We start from the raw sequence: 15,267 nt of genomic DNA on the forward strand, positions 1-15,267 counted from the left end.
AAAAAAAAAAAAAGAAAAAAATAGGATGTGGAATTTTTTCAAGTCAACATTCTTTATCTAAGTTCTTTATCTAACTTTATCCAAGTTCTTTATCTATCCTTTAAACTCATCGCTATATGCCATTCCCTAGTAAGGGACCATGACATTATATTGGGCTTCAAATTTCGGGGAGCTCTGGATCACAGAGTGTTTCAACAATGGCAATGGAGGGATACTGGTATGGGATACCAATGACAGGTGATATATGACTGACAGGGAGCTGTACAGAACATATGTCCAGGGTGCATGGTAATGTTTGGATATACTCATAGTGGCAACAATTAAAAACCACAGTAGGGGGGGGTACTGGGTTCCTGGCCAGTGGTGCTCTGTCGTGGTCCCTAGGGGAGCAGCGACAGTCTCCCAGGTACAGTGGTGGGGACCGGGAGGGAGTGAGGGTTCAACAGTGAGCCCCAGATGCTAATGACTATGCTTGTGAGCTGATAAACCCAAAATAAGAACAAGGCCTAGAGCAACTTTGTGCCTGGGAATTTCCTTCTGTCAGCCTTCATGTTACTCAAATGTGGCCAGTCTCGAAGCCAAACTCAGCATGTAAATGCAATGCCTTCCCCCCAGCGCGGGACATGACACCCGGGGATGAGCCTCCCTGGCAACGAGGGACCACTATCAACTACCAACTGATGATGCAACTGGAAAATGACCTTATACGGAAGGTTCAATGCGGATCAGCAGAATATCCATGTCTACATAAAATACCATGACTTTAAAATGCTGTTTGACCTAAAGTAAGGGGGAAATGGAAAGGAGAAATGAGTTTATATGGCTACGAGTTTCTAAAAAAGAGTCTGGAGGCTGGCAGAAGGTTTGCCCTCATGCACAACTGAGCAGAGTCAGAGAGACAGATAAAGCAGATACAACCCCCAGATATTGGTTCCTTTGAGGGCTAAAGAGACCCATGGGAGTTATGGTCATGGCCGATGGGGTTAACTACCAGGGCAGATGGCCCCTCTTTGGAAATGGTGTTTATGTGTGATGAATCTGGACTCAGATGGGATCTCCCTTCATAAGACTTTCATGCTAATGTGCTGGAGGTGCAGTTAATGTTGGGGTTTAAGATATATTTAGGGGATTTGAATCTCTGGACTGACAATGTGATAGCCAGATCCTGAGCCTCAACAGACTCCAGCACCTACAATCTGATTTATTGGACTTACCACACTCAGCTAAGATGGAGTTGAAGAAGGACAACCACCACACCATGGAGCCTAGAGTGATTACAACTGAAAGTGGGAGGATTGCATCCAGCATCCAGGTGGAATCTGAGCCTCCTCTTGACACAGAGGTGCAATGGACACAACCAATCCAATGTCCACATAGAAGAGGTGGCATTGGATTGGGAAAAGTGGACATAATGGACAAAGGGTATGGGGAAAGGCAGGAAGAGATGAGAGGTGGAGACATGGAGCTGCCCTGGATGGTGCTTCAGAGGTAATCACCGGACATTGTAAATCCTCACAGGGCCCACTTGATGGAATAGAGGAGAGTATGGGCCATGATGTGAACCAATGTATATGAGGTGCAGAGGTGCCCAAAGATGTACTTACCAAATCCAATGGATGTGTCATGATGATGGGAACGAGTGTTGTTGGGGGGGGGGGAGAGGGGGGGTGGGGGGGTGGGGTTGAATGGGACCTCACATATATATTTTTAATGTAATATTAGTACAAAGTCAATAAAAAATAAAAAAATTAAAAAAAAAATTAAAAAAAAAACAGAAAAAAAAAATAAATAAATTTGTGTTGTTTAAATCTAAAAAAAAAATATATTGATGGAGAATTAAACAGTAGAGTTAATGATTTAGAATCAGCAATTTTACATCTTGGAGCTCAAGTATATAACTTAAATCTACTTAGGGGATTGAAATGTGATAGGAATGAAAGTAACTTTTGCATTACTCCACTTGCTTATAATAATTCTATGTTTGATTGAGAAAAGACTAAAAATCATTTGATAGGTCATAAAGGTAATATGTCATTAGAAATAGAAGAATTACAAAAAAGAATATTAGAAATGTCTCATAATCAAATTGATGTAGCTGATGATAAAGATATCTTTAATGATTTAATTTCTCATTTTAATAAGTTTAATCCAGTAAATTGGTGGAAGTCTCAACATTTTTTGTAAGCATTAGGAATAGGACTTTGTGTGTTAATCTTGTTGCTCATTGTTGTTGCTTGCCTGGGATGAGAAGTATGCCGAAGACTGCACCATGTTGATGCAACAGGACAAGCTAATAATTTGGTACTTGCAAAAAACCTGATATTGTTCCCCATGGTCAGAGTGCTTGGCTGGTGGCCAGTGACAGGTAAGACTCTCAGAGGAGGGCAAGCTAAGACAGGCACAGTGACACTGACTAAAACAAAAAGGGGAAATGTGGGAAACAAAGGCATATTGTTTCCATAAAAGCAAGTTACCTCCTTAACCACTGAGTCATGCTGTCCTTGGAGATATAGGTGCAGGTCATAAACCTATCAAGGAAATGTAACATTCTGGTGGAAAAAGGGCTTGCTAGACCGGAATGACCTGAGCAATGAGATTAATGAGTATATTTGTTTCAATAATATAATAGAACATTATGAACTTTGGTAACTATCTAATTCACTGTGTTAGTAAGAATGAGGTAATGGTAATAGTTATCTAGAATAGTTCCTGCTTTTCACGGCCTGTTAGAGTACATAAGCAAGCCCCTGAGATTAATAAATTTGTCTGATGAGCTTGAGAAATCAGTGCTCTCAGATCCCCTGATCCCAATCTCTCTTTGTCTTTCATTCCTGATACCCTTCGGGTCTGTGACTCTGACAGTGATTATATTTTGAAAAACAGCTATTTTTTTTTTTTTTTTACTAAAGTGGCAACTTACATCAATATAAAACAATTCTGAACTATTTGCCCAACAAAATTCTTTATTTCCAAGTAACGATGCTTATAACTGACAATTGTTAGATTCTACTCACAACTCTGACACCCCTGAATCCCCCAAAGCTGTACAACCTCCAATAACTGCAAGTTCCCAGCTTTCTGTTAATATTGTTTCCAATTTCCAAATTCTTCACTTTCTTTCAGAGCTCTGTGAACATTTCCTTTCTTTTAGTGCCACATGCATACCCTTTGCTATTGGCCCTTTATCCCCAATATTAAGATTCTTCACCTCTCACTTGTATTCAATAGTCCCAATGTCTAGTGGACTGGCCCAGTCAGGAAAATAAAAGAAAGAATCTAAAATAAAAGAAAGTATCTAAGTAGTTAGGCCCTAAATGCCACTCAGTCTGAAGCAAATTCTAGGTCTGAAAATTATGCATCTTTGGTATTATGATATGGGATAATTAGTTTCATGTGTTAACTTGGTTAGTTTATGGTGTCCAGTTGTTTGGTCAAGAAGCACTGGCCTTATTATTGCTGAGGGTATTTCATAAATGGATTTGCATCTATAATTGGTTAATTGCATCTATAGCTGATTGCATCTACAAACAACAAAGGAAATTGCCCTCAATCATATGGGGAATCCCTTCATCCAATCAATTAGAGGTCTTAAAAGGCACAACTAAGGATGTCAGAAATCAGAAAATTTATGTCTCAAGTTCAGTCAGCCAGTTACCCCTAGAGAATATGGATTTGCCAAATTTAGAATCATCTTCATCTGATTTTCCATCTTGTACACTGCCATACAGAGTTTGAGCTTGCCAACCCCCACATATGAGCCAATTCCTCATAAATCTCTCTTTCTGTAGGTATGTGTGGCAGTTTGGTATTGTTTATGAATTTCAAAACTAGATATTGGATTGTGTTTGTAAATTGATCTGTTTCTCTGGTCATATTCGATTGTATTAGAATCAGGTTTCACTTTCATTTCATTAAATCAAGATTAGGGTTTTATTTGATTCTTATTGGAGTGATTTGATTTCAGTCCCCTCCTACAGCTAGCCCACAGCTGTGAGCTATATAAACGGGAGCTCAATAAAAGATAGGGGAGGGAAGCAGATGTGACTCAACTGATAGAGCGTCTGTCTACCATATGGGAGGGTCCAGGGTTCAAGCCCCAGGGCCTCCTGACCCATGTGGTGAGCTGGACCACACAGTGCTACTGTGCACAACGAGTGCCGAGCCATGCAGGGGTGCCCCTGCATAGGGGTGTCCATTGCCCAAGCTGTGTGCCCTGCAAGGAGAGCTGCAGTGCAAGAAAAAGCACAGCCCACCCAGGAGTGGCACCGCACACACGGTGAGTAGACAGAGCAGGATGCTGCAACAAAAAAAGAGACGCAGAAGCGGCTGCATCGCGGATTCAGCGGGCCACGTGGGTAACAGCGAAGCCCGGGCACAGGTCCAGAGGCCTGCGGGGCTGTGGGGTCTGGAGAAACGCGCTCCCCTTCCCCTCTGGAAGCACCCTTGCTGCACGTCCTGGGCCAGGACACTGCTCACGAGCCTCAGCTTCCTCACCTGGAGAGGGTGAACCCTACACCAATCTCCGTGGGTCCAGGAAAGGACTAGGTGAGACTCGGATGGAGAACTGAGCAGTTGACTCCGAAAGTGGGGTTTCTGTAAATGCCTTAACCATTTAATACTTGCGATTGATTTGTAGTGGATTGTCTGATACTTCTGAGAAATACTGGCAGACCTCTAACACACCTGTTGCAACATTTGGGTGGTACAGGGAAAATTAAGCAAATGGGAAGTGATGTTTTCTTCTTTTTTTTTCTAACTCCAGAGAAAACAAAAAGGTCGTAATCAAATAATCGTAGTGCAGGACATGGCTTAGCTGTGAACAATATTTAGGTAGTCACAGTGTAAACTCTACTGATTTAAGCAACAGTGAATCAAAATATACCATACAAGAATATGCGCCTACATTCCTTTGCTTTATAAATACTTTTTTCAAAAAGATTGACTTGCTCTGTATCTGTATTTCCAGAAGAAATATTAATATATTGAGTCAAGTCATAGTAGATTATATAGTGTTGGATTTCCAGCTCATCCTTCCATCTATCCATCCAGCAGGCCTTTATAGAACACCTATTACTAGACCTTACTACGCCTTGGCCCAAGGGCTAGTCTGATATCCAACACTTGGTTCCTCTTGCACATAGCAGGATGTCAACACGTGAAGAAAGAGGAAAGGAAAATACTCCATAACACATATAAAGATGTTTCATTAGATCCATTTGTTCATGACACAATTTCACTCTGAAATCTTTATGAAGTTATTTGCAAGTTAGAAAGATAAATGAGTTATCTAAGAGTTAGAAAGATAAATCAGTGTGGTATATACATGTGCATTGTCTGCCCCAACTGTGGGATATATGACTTTGCATTTTCTCCCCCCAACCCTTTCAGTTCTTTCCCCTTCCAGTCACAGCAAAGTTCCATTCCCAAATGGTTAAAAGGCAAGCAAGGACGAGTTGTTTGTGATGACGGATTAGTATCTCTGCATCATAAATACTTAATCTTTTCTCCCAGAAACTATCAGAGCAACCTATTCTTCTGAAATGTTTGACTTTACCCTCATATCAATAGATCTTTTAAGGAGTCACCTGAATAGGTAACTTCTGCCGTACTGATAAACATGGTAAATGTTTATTCCCTTGTTATCCCCTTCACTCTCCTTCCCCATTGGCAGGCAGACACGTACTATAAAGGCCCTTCTCTGTTTGTAGTGAGTGTGGACAGTCGAGCACAGAGCTGTCACCTCTCCTCCAACCATTGAGGCCAAGGACCCCATGTAAGCCCCCAATAAATGCTCACTTGCTTGCCAAAAAAAAAAAAAAGAGACGCAGTTTCCCAGTGCCACCTGATAATGCAAGCAGACGCAGAACACACAATGAATGGACACTCGGGGAGGGGGGAAATGGGGAGAGAAATAAATTTTTTTTTTAATGTAATAAATCTTAAAACAAAAACAAAGACGGGAATACATACATGGAGAAGGAGAACATAGAGTTTAGTTTTGGACATTGGAGCCCCAGAGTGAGAGCCAAGCCATTTGCCTGATAGTTTGCAGCTGAAGAGACCAGAACAGCTGAGAAAACTTGGAAAGAAAGGAGCCTGGGGAGAGAGATGAGCCTTATGCTGGCCTACAACTGAGATGGGAAGAAGCTGAGACCACAGAGCCTTAGGAGGAGCAGGAAAGCTGAACCCTTGCAGGGGTCAGCAGTCATCTTGCTCCAATAAGTGGCAGCAGACTTTGGTGAGGGAAGTAACATACACTTCATAGCCTTGTGACCCTAAGCTTCTACCCCAAATAAATATCCTTTAAAAAGCTAACAGATTTCTGGTACTTTGAATCAGCACCCCTTTGGCTGACTTATACAGTGCGTATGTACATCTTGGGTGCTCTGTTTTTCTGGAGAACCACAACTAACACAGATTTTAGTAACAAGAGTGGGGTCTTGAGAAACAGAATCTTTTTTTTTAAAGATTTATTTTTTATTTATTTCTCTACTCTTCCCCCCCCCCCAACACCCCCATTGTCTGCTCTCTGTGTCCATTTGCTGTGTGTTCTGTGACCGCTTCTATCATTATCAGCGGCACCAGGAATCTGTGTTTCTTTTTGTTGTGTCAGCTCTCCATGTATGCGGCGCCATTCCTGGGTAGGCTGCACTTTCTTTCACGCTGGGCGGGTCTCCTTACGGGGTGCACTCCTCGCGTGTGGGGCTCCCCTACACGAGGGACACCCCTGTGTGGCATGGCACTCCTTGCACGCATCAGCACTGTGCATGGGCCAGCTCCACACGGATCAAGGAGGCCCAGGGTTTGGACCGCGGACCTCCCATGTGGTAGATGGATGCCCTAACCACTGGGCCAAGTCCGCCACCCTCTGCTTGTTTTGTTTTTTTTCTCTTGTCTGCTCATTGGCTCTTCTTGTCTGCTCATTGTTTGTTTTCTTTAGTTGGCACTGGGAACCGAACCTGGGACCTCCCATGTAGAAGGCAGGTGCTCAACTGCTTAAGCCACATCTGTTTGCAGAACCATTCTTTCTGTGGGCAATATATTCCTTTTTTTAATATTTAAAAATTGTTTTCCTCCCCCTCCCCTGCGCCCTACTGTTTTTGCTGTCTGTGTCCATTTGCTGTGTAATCTTCTGTATTTATTCCTCTTTTTGTCTTCTCGTCTTTTTCCTCTAGGATTCACTGGGATTTGAACCTGGGAACCTCTGATGTGGAGAGAGGTTCCCTGTCAATTGCGCCACCTCAGTTCCTGGTCTCTGCTGTGCTTCACCTTGACTCTCCTCTTCGTCTTTCTATTGTTGCACCATCATCTTGCTGCGTGACTCACTTGCATGGGCTCTGGCTCATTGCGCAGGCACTCAGCCTGCCGCCTGGACACTTGGCTCACCACGTGGCACTCCCACGGGCACTTGGCTTGCCATATGGGCACTTGTGTGGGCACTCAGTTCACCACACGGATACCTATGCGAGTGCTTGGTTAGCGCACGGGCACTCAGCACTCCATGTGGGCAACTGGCTCATTGCGCAGGCACCGGCTCGCCACACAGTCACAATTTATCTTCTTCTTTTTCACCAGGAGGCCCCAAGGATCGAACCCAGGTCCTCCCATATGGGAGGTGGAGGCCTTATAACTTGAGCCACATCCGCTCGTGATGTACTCTTACAGGTGACCACGGCAACCATTTCACCATCATCATTCACCTTGTCCACACCAAGCCTTTGGTTCTGTTTACTATCAAGTCTTTCTTAAATTTTCCTTCATCTCCTTTAACTCTTTACCTTCATTCTCTTGCTACCTCTCAAATCCTCCTTCTGTCCCTTTTCTTCCCTTATCTGTCTTCTCAAACCCATAATTACTAGTGTTTTTGAGACTAGATCTCAATCCATTGCCCTCTCTTCTCAACAGCACACTCTCTTCCTTCTGCTAAAATATACAACCTATAGGTTCTATAGGACCACCTCTAGGCCAAGAAAGCCCAAATCTACATGTCAAGACCCAGACGTATCTCCAATAGCCTAGCGGATATATTTTCCACTTCAGTCTCTCATCATTTCTGGCTAAGCATGTGCAATGGTTCCGCTAATGTGTCAAGTCGGCCAGGTAATTGTGGCCAGTTGTTTGGTCAAGCAAGCACTGGGCTAACTATAATACAAGGGCATTTATGGACTTTAGTCACCATTGTGCAGTGGTAAATCATAGAAAGCTGATTATAATGACATTAGTCAGGGAGATTGCTATCAGCAATGACTGACACTTAACCCCATCAGTTGAATGCCTTAAAAGGGGAAGTGATTCTAGCATTGAGTGAGAATTTCCCAGCTCATCTTTGGACAGCCAGCGTCTCCCAGAACTCATTAAGAACCGTCATTGGACTTCCATTGGAGCCCCTGGTTGCAGCCTGCCTGTGGAACCTGGACTTGTGTCTCCCATGGTCACGTGAGAGACTCTTACAAAATAGCATACTACTGACAGATATCTCTCGTTGATTCTGGATCCTAGAGAACTCTGATAATACAGCATGTTTAAATCAAACTCATCATCTTTATTTCTAGCAGACTTCACTTCTCAGAGTTACCAAGAGGTAAGGAGAATGGAGGAAAAGGGCAAACGGATGGAGAAGAAAACTAACATTTATGCAGTACTTATTCTCATAAAAGTTAAGAATTCATTGTATATTCTGTGTGAATTGCTTATACAGGCCTCTTTAATTACATATTCAATAAATTATTTTTATTATTTATTGAACAACACCATGTGCTAAATATTCCACAATTTTCCTAGACACAAAAACCTTATGAGGCAAGTATTATTTAGCAGATATGAACATTGAGATTTAACAATATTAACAAGTAAAACTTTTAAAAAATATATTTATTTATTTCTCTCCCCTCCCCCCTCCCCCCCACCCCGGTTGTCTGTTCTCTGTGTCTGTTTGCTGTATCTTCTTTGTCCACTTCTGTTGTCAGTGGCACGGGAATCTGTGTTTCTTTTTGTTGCGTCATCTTGTTGTGTCAGCTCTCCCTGTGGACAGCACCATTCGTGGGCAGGCTGCACTTTTTTTCGTGCTGGGTGGCTCTCCTTACGGGGCACACTCCTTGAGCGTGGGGCTCCCCTATGCGGGGGACACCCCTGTGTGGCACGGCACTCCTTGCAGGCATTAGCACTGTGCATGGGCCAGCTCCACACGGGTCAAGGAGGCCCAGGGTTTGAACCGCAGGCCTCCCATATGGTAGATGGATGCCCTAACCACTGGGCCAAGTCTGCTTCCCAATAAGTAAAACTTATTGGGTATTTACTATATGCTGTTCTAAGTGTTTTGTTGTCATCATTTGTGTTGGTTAATCTTTATTTTTTTCTAAAGATTTGTTTTTTATTTATGTCTCTCCCCTGCCCCACCCCCACCCCCTGTTGTCTGCTCTCTATGTCCATTTGCTGTGTGTTCTTCTGTGTCTGCTTGTATTCTTGTCAGTGGCACCAAGAATCTGTCTCTTTTTGTTACATCATCTTGCTGTGACAGCTCTGTGTGTGCGGTGCCATTCCTGGGCAGGCTGTACTTTTTTCGTGCTGGGCGGCTCTGCTGACAGGGCGCACTCCTTGCGTGTGGGGCTCCCGTACATGGGGGACACCCCTGCGTGGCATGGCACTCCTTGCGCACATCAGCACTGCGCAAGGGCCAGCTCACCACACAGGTCAGGATGCCCTGGGTTTGAACCCTGGACCTCCCATTGGGTAGGCAGATGCTCTATTCGTTGAGCAAAATCTGCTTCCCTATATTGGTTAATCTTACCAACAAGCAGTACCAACGAAGTAGGTACTATTATTAGCCCCATATAGAAGAGTAATATTCTCAGGTTTCAGAGCTAGTAAGCGGTAGGGCTGAGACTCACATCCAGGTTCACTAATTTCAAAGTCCACATTTTCTCATCGTGCCATGCTGCCTGCCAACATTTATCCAAGGTTCTATACTTAAACCTCTAGAGTCTTCTTGGATGAACCCATTTCCCATACCCCTGTATTAACCAGTCCCTAAATCCTGCAAATGTCTTTGTTAATCTGTCCATTTGAATTTCTACTATCACCGTAAACTAGAACCCAGCCTTCACTGTACTTTTCTCCATGTGGGCTTCCCTGCCACCCATTCAGAACTCTTCCCATGCCATTTTAAATGGTGGCTTGAAACAAATCAAAACAAACACCATTTTCATTTTGTACTTTTCCTTCCCAGTAACCATCCCAGCTTGCCACTTCTGACTAAACTGTATCTAAACATGTGCCTGGCATTTGACAGCTTGCCAAATCCAGGCCCTATCCTAGGGTTTAGCAGAATTCTTCCCCTCCCCCCAAACATGGGACCAGTCAACACGTCCACTTATGGTGGTTCTGTCGGTTTCTTCTCTCTCCTCCGTCTCTTTCAAGCCTGGCTCCAGACTGACTCACTCACCTGTGTCCCCTTCTATGACTCCCCGAGCTCACCTATAACTCTCCTTCTGCCTCCAACTCTGTTATTACAGGAGTGCTGAGAATTTAATATGTGTTCAATGGCAAAATACCTACTATGTGACTGTTAAGTCATAAATGTCAGTTTCCATGCCTTTTCTTTTGCTTCTTCCCGTACTATATATCAGAAGAAGTTGTCATCTGTACCATATTCTTGTCATACTTAATTTGGCAGGATATTATCTTGAATTGATCGTGGATGGCTTCATGTGTGTTCATTCATCTGTGCAGGTAGATTAGGTACTTTCAGAAATCAGGAACTGTGTTAGATTTCTTCTTCACCTCAAGGGGAAAAGCCCTGCCTCAACATGTACTCAGAACATACTGGTTGACTATATTGGACAGAGGAGAAGGGGAAAATGACGATGTGGAAAGCCATATGAGCAACTCTTAAGAGAGGGAGGTTTGATTCTGTTGCCCATTTTTGCATACTTTTGTTGTATTTATGTGGAGAATTAGGTTCTGCATATCTCTCATTCCTTTTAGATTGTGTAAGATAGGGTAAGATTTTTTTACTCTATTTCCTAGACTTTTTCAATAGGAGTGAGAGAAAAGACTTTCGATGTTAAGCTTGACCATCTGCCATCTCCATGCCCAGTCCAAAGATTAATGAACATGATTCTGTTGAGTGACAACATTGATTAATTGTTAACTGTCAGTCTTCTACAGTTTCTCAATAATTCTAGGGCAAAAAAACCCAGGTTTTTAAAGAATATGCTGACTCTCAGAGGCCACGTTTAGAATAACTAGTTTTAAACTACACTGGAAGGAAATTCTCCAGATAATTCTTAAATCCATTCACCACTTTCTCCCAAGTCCACTGCTACCACTCTGTTGTTAAAATCTATGCTGCTAAAAATGCTTTTGATTTTTTGGTTCCCACTCTTGCTGCCTTCCAATCAATTCTCTGCTTAGCAGTCAAAAAGATCTTTTAAAACTTAAATAAAATCATGTCATTCTCTGCTTAAAACCCTTGTGTCTTCCCACTGGTCTGAAATGAAATCCAAACTTTCCATGGGACTTAGGGACCTGCCTGATCTAGCCCCTTCCTGGCCTCACCACCATCCTCGGGCTCTAACACCTCCTTCAGGTCTCTGTGCTGTAGTTATACTGGCTGCCTAAGTGTTCCTCAAGAGCATCAAATACTTTTCCACTTGAGGCCTTCCTTTTTTTTTTTTCCTTTTCTTTTTTTTTATAGGGGATTCCCATATCCCCTGCTCCAAGATGAGTTATTTATTTATTTATTTATTTATTTATTTTTCTCCCCTACCCCCTGACCCCCCCCCCCAGGTGTCTGCTTTCTGTGTCTGCTTTGTATTCTTGTCAGCGGCACCCAGAATCTCTGTCTCATTCTGTTGCGTCATCTTGCTGTGCCAGCTCTCTGTGTGTGCGGTGCCTTTCCTGGGCAGTCTGCACTTTTTTTGTGCTGGGTGGCTCTCCTTATGGGGTGTACTCCTTGCGCAGGGGACACCCCTGTGTGGTACGGCACTCGTTGCATGCATCAGCACTACACATAGGCCAGCTCACCACACAAGTCAGGAGGCCCTGGGTTTGAACCTTGGACCTCCCATGTGGTAGGCAGACACCCTATCCGTTGGGCCAAATCCTTGCCTCCCTTGAGGTCTTGTTAAATGCTGTTTACCTTGGCTGATACGCTGCTTAACCTCTACCCCTTACCTGGCAATCTGTGTCCACAAGGTCTAGGCTCAAATGTCACCACCTTTCTTTCACCCACCCACCCAAGAGAAGGCTCCCTGCCCTGCCTCTCATTATTCTCTATTAAAATAGTCTGTTTCATCTAGAAATCTTATCAACATTGGTAATTGATGTATTTAATTGTTCCTTTCTTTGTTATTTTCTATCTCTTCTAGAAGATAGAAGCTCTCTGATCTGGTACTATACAAGTTGGCCAAAAATTGGTGCTCAGTAACTATTTCTTAAATGAATAAATTAATGATTGGGGGATTAATTCATAGCAATTAAGGTTAACATAGACCGAAGACTGAGACAGAAGTTCAGTAGAGATACTAATAAGCTCTTTATATATATAGTGGTGACACAATTGTTATGTGCTCCTCTTGTATTGGTTTCCTCTCTTCATTAATAATGGAGGTTTTAGTTAGTCACATGGCTTCTCACCTAAAGATTACATTTCCCAGCATCTCTTGCAGCTAGGTGTGATCCTAAGACTAGTTTCTGGCCAAGGGGATGTAAGTAGATGTAATGCATGTCATTTCCCTGACCGGCCTTCTCCTTCCTCTTTTCATTTTCTTGAGGGCTGGAGTATGGATTGGTTACCCATCTTCAGCCATCCAGACCTAGGGCGACCCCATAGCGATGACTAAGGAGTGAGATGGAAGGAGTAAGAGGTTCCTTAACAGACACAAATCTTTTTCCTCTACATTGCAATATGAGAGAAAAATAAATATCCATCTTGTTTTAGTCCACTGTTAGTTAGGCCTCTTAAGGCAGCCACACAGAAATCCTAACAATACACTGGGGTTGTCCAAGATAATTTTATGTCTCAAATCTTTTGCTCTATTCCAATTCTTCAGCAATGGGGTATGGGCAGATTGTGATATGCAATGGAGAATATAAAATGGCATTATCCCTGATAATGAGTTATTTGGGCATGTTTTACGTCTCAGATTCCTTCACTCTTTCTCAAATACTATAGTTTTCTATATAATCTTAGCTGGACTGACCTTAAGAGAGAAGCCAGAAGTTAAGATAATTTACCAACTTGAGAAGAGCCAAAACCAGAGACCAAGAGTCAAGTTTTTTATGTGTGAATTTTCCCCTCACTGATTTGGAAAACATTTTTAGGGAGGGTCATTTTAAAAGCCACTTTAGTTTCACTATGAAAAAAACATGCAGAAAGTAATTTTCTAGCCAAAAAAAGGAGATGATAGAATATGAATAGCAGGGAAGCGGACTTGGCCCCACGGATAGGGCGTCCGCCTACCACATGGGAGGTCCACGGTTCAAACCCTGGGCCTCCTTGACCCATGTGGAGCTGGCCCATGTGCAGCTGGCCCATGTGCAGCGCTGAGGAATGCAAGGAGTGCCATGCCATGCAGGGGTGTCCCCGGCGTAGGGGAGCCCCATGTGCAAGGAGTGCACTCCGTAAGGAGAGCCACCCAGTGCGAAAGAAAGTGCAGCCTGCCCAAAAATGGTGCTGCACACACGGAGCGCTGACACAGCAAGAAGACACTACAAGAAGAAACACAGATTCCTGGTGCTGCTGCTAAGGACAGACACGGTCACAGAAGAACACACAGTGAATGGACACAGAGAGCAGACAACTGGGGGGCGGAGAAGGAGACAGAAAAAAATAAAAAATAAATTAGAAAAAAGAATATGAATATCACTATTATGAAATTCCTAGTGGATAAATTTTGATGGCATTAGGCTGATTCTGACACCATTATACTTATATTCATTGAGATTTGCTAAATTCTCTGAAATGCGCTGGACCCTCCTATTAGTTAACCACCAGGGCCCACCAATCGGATCAATCACTGCTGACGAATCCCCAGTTTCCACCCCTTCTTCACAATACTTTGATGATTTCCCCATCTCTCTCTATCAGAGCACTGTTTTACCTGGAAAAGACCATGGAAACATTCTCTATAAATGTCATGCTCTGTGTGTCCTGCAAGAACCTTTACTACATGGAGTTACCAGCGCCCAAGAAGCCCCAGGGATTCCTGGACAGAACTGAAGGAAGACAATTAAGGACAGAGAAGGTTTGTTTGGGTGCGTGTCTGCGTGGGAATGCCTCCGACAAGGGATCATGGTTTGGAGTGTATGTGTGTGTATGTTTGTGTGCAAGGGGGGTGAGCACTAGGGAAGAGCAGGCACTCTGGCCTGCCATGAGTTTGCATATTTTGAATGGAGGTAATAGGAGAAGGGGGGGGCGACAATTCCTATAAGGCATCAGCAGGCTATTTCAGGCTTGCTTCTACTTTTATTCCAAATCCCTACTCCCTCTTCTGGATAAAGGGCAACCGTAGGACATGAATTCAGATTCCATTCACCTGATCAATACGAAAGCAAACAGTTGTCTCATATCTCACCATTTTTATCTTCTCATGCTTACTCTCCATTCTTCTTTTGACTACATAGATCCATCCTCACATGTCTGGCCCCTTGAATTCTCTTACCAACATGCTCTGACCCAAGGGGAAGTTCCTCCTTCTCATGTGCATGAGCCCACGAAAGATTAAACCGTTTCCTGTGCTTGCCAAGGGAAACATCCCTGAATCAAGATGTCAGGGATGGGTATTAGAACACATTAGGAGAAGCTCTCATTTGGAGATGAGTAAAAGGGTGTGTGTGACCTTGAGCCTGAGGTGAGGGGGCAGGGGCAAGATTAGCACATGGAGTTTCAGGCTTATGAGAAGTGGACATTGGTCATTATGTGGAAGAGCTGAATGGGTCCCTCTCTGTCCTGTAGGTCCACCACCAATCTAGTCACTCCAAAGCAAGTATCCACAACTTGGGCAAGGTCCAACACAGGCAGGAAATATGTATGACCAGAGCCTTCATTCCCACCCTCTAACCTCTCCAAAGATGCAGAACCACCCTCCTTGTAGTGAGCTTGCCCATGTGAATGTTTCACACAGTTTTGATTTTTTTGGGGGAGCCAGGAATTTGTTAACATAGCTGACTAGTACAAGGAATATCACATTAATACTGGATCAAGCCCCACCACAAGTCCACTGGAGAGCTCAATACACTATACTATGCAATTCCCTACTTGTAATG

General features: G+C 43.4%; 2 protein-coding genes across 2 annotated transcripts in view; one reads left to right on the forward strand and one right to left on the reverse strand.

Annotated features, from left to right (window-relative positions):
* LOC139439298 (peroxisomal trans-2-enoyl-CoA reductase-like) overlaps positions 1–15,267 on the forward strand; it is a 145,113-nt gene that overhangs the window by 78,430 nt on the left and 51,416 nt on the right. The window lies entirely within an intron of this gene.
* Positions 1–15,267, reverse strand: part of LOC101433934 (transmembrane protein 169) — a 31,940-nt gene that overhangs the window by 12,431 nt on the left and 4,242 nt on the right. The window lies entirely within an intron of this gene.

The sequence above is a fragment of the Dasypus novemcinctus genome, chromosome 7 (genome assembly GCF_030445035.2).
Source record: "Dasypus novemcinctus isolate mDasNov1 chromosome 7, mDasNov1.1.hap2, whole genome shotgun sequence".
NCBI classification, from domain to species: domain Eukaryota; kingdom Metazoa; phylum Chordata; class Mammalia; order Cingulata; family Dasypodidae; genus Dasypus; species Dasypus novemcinctus.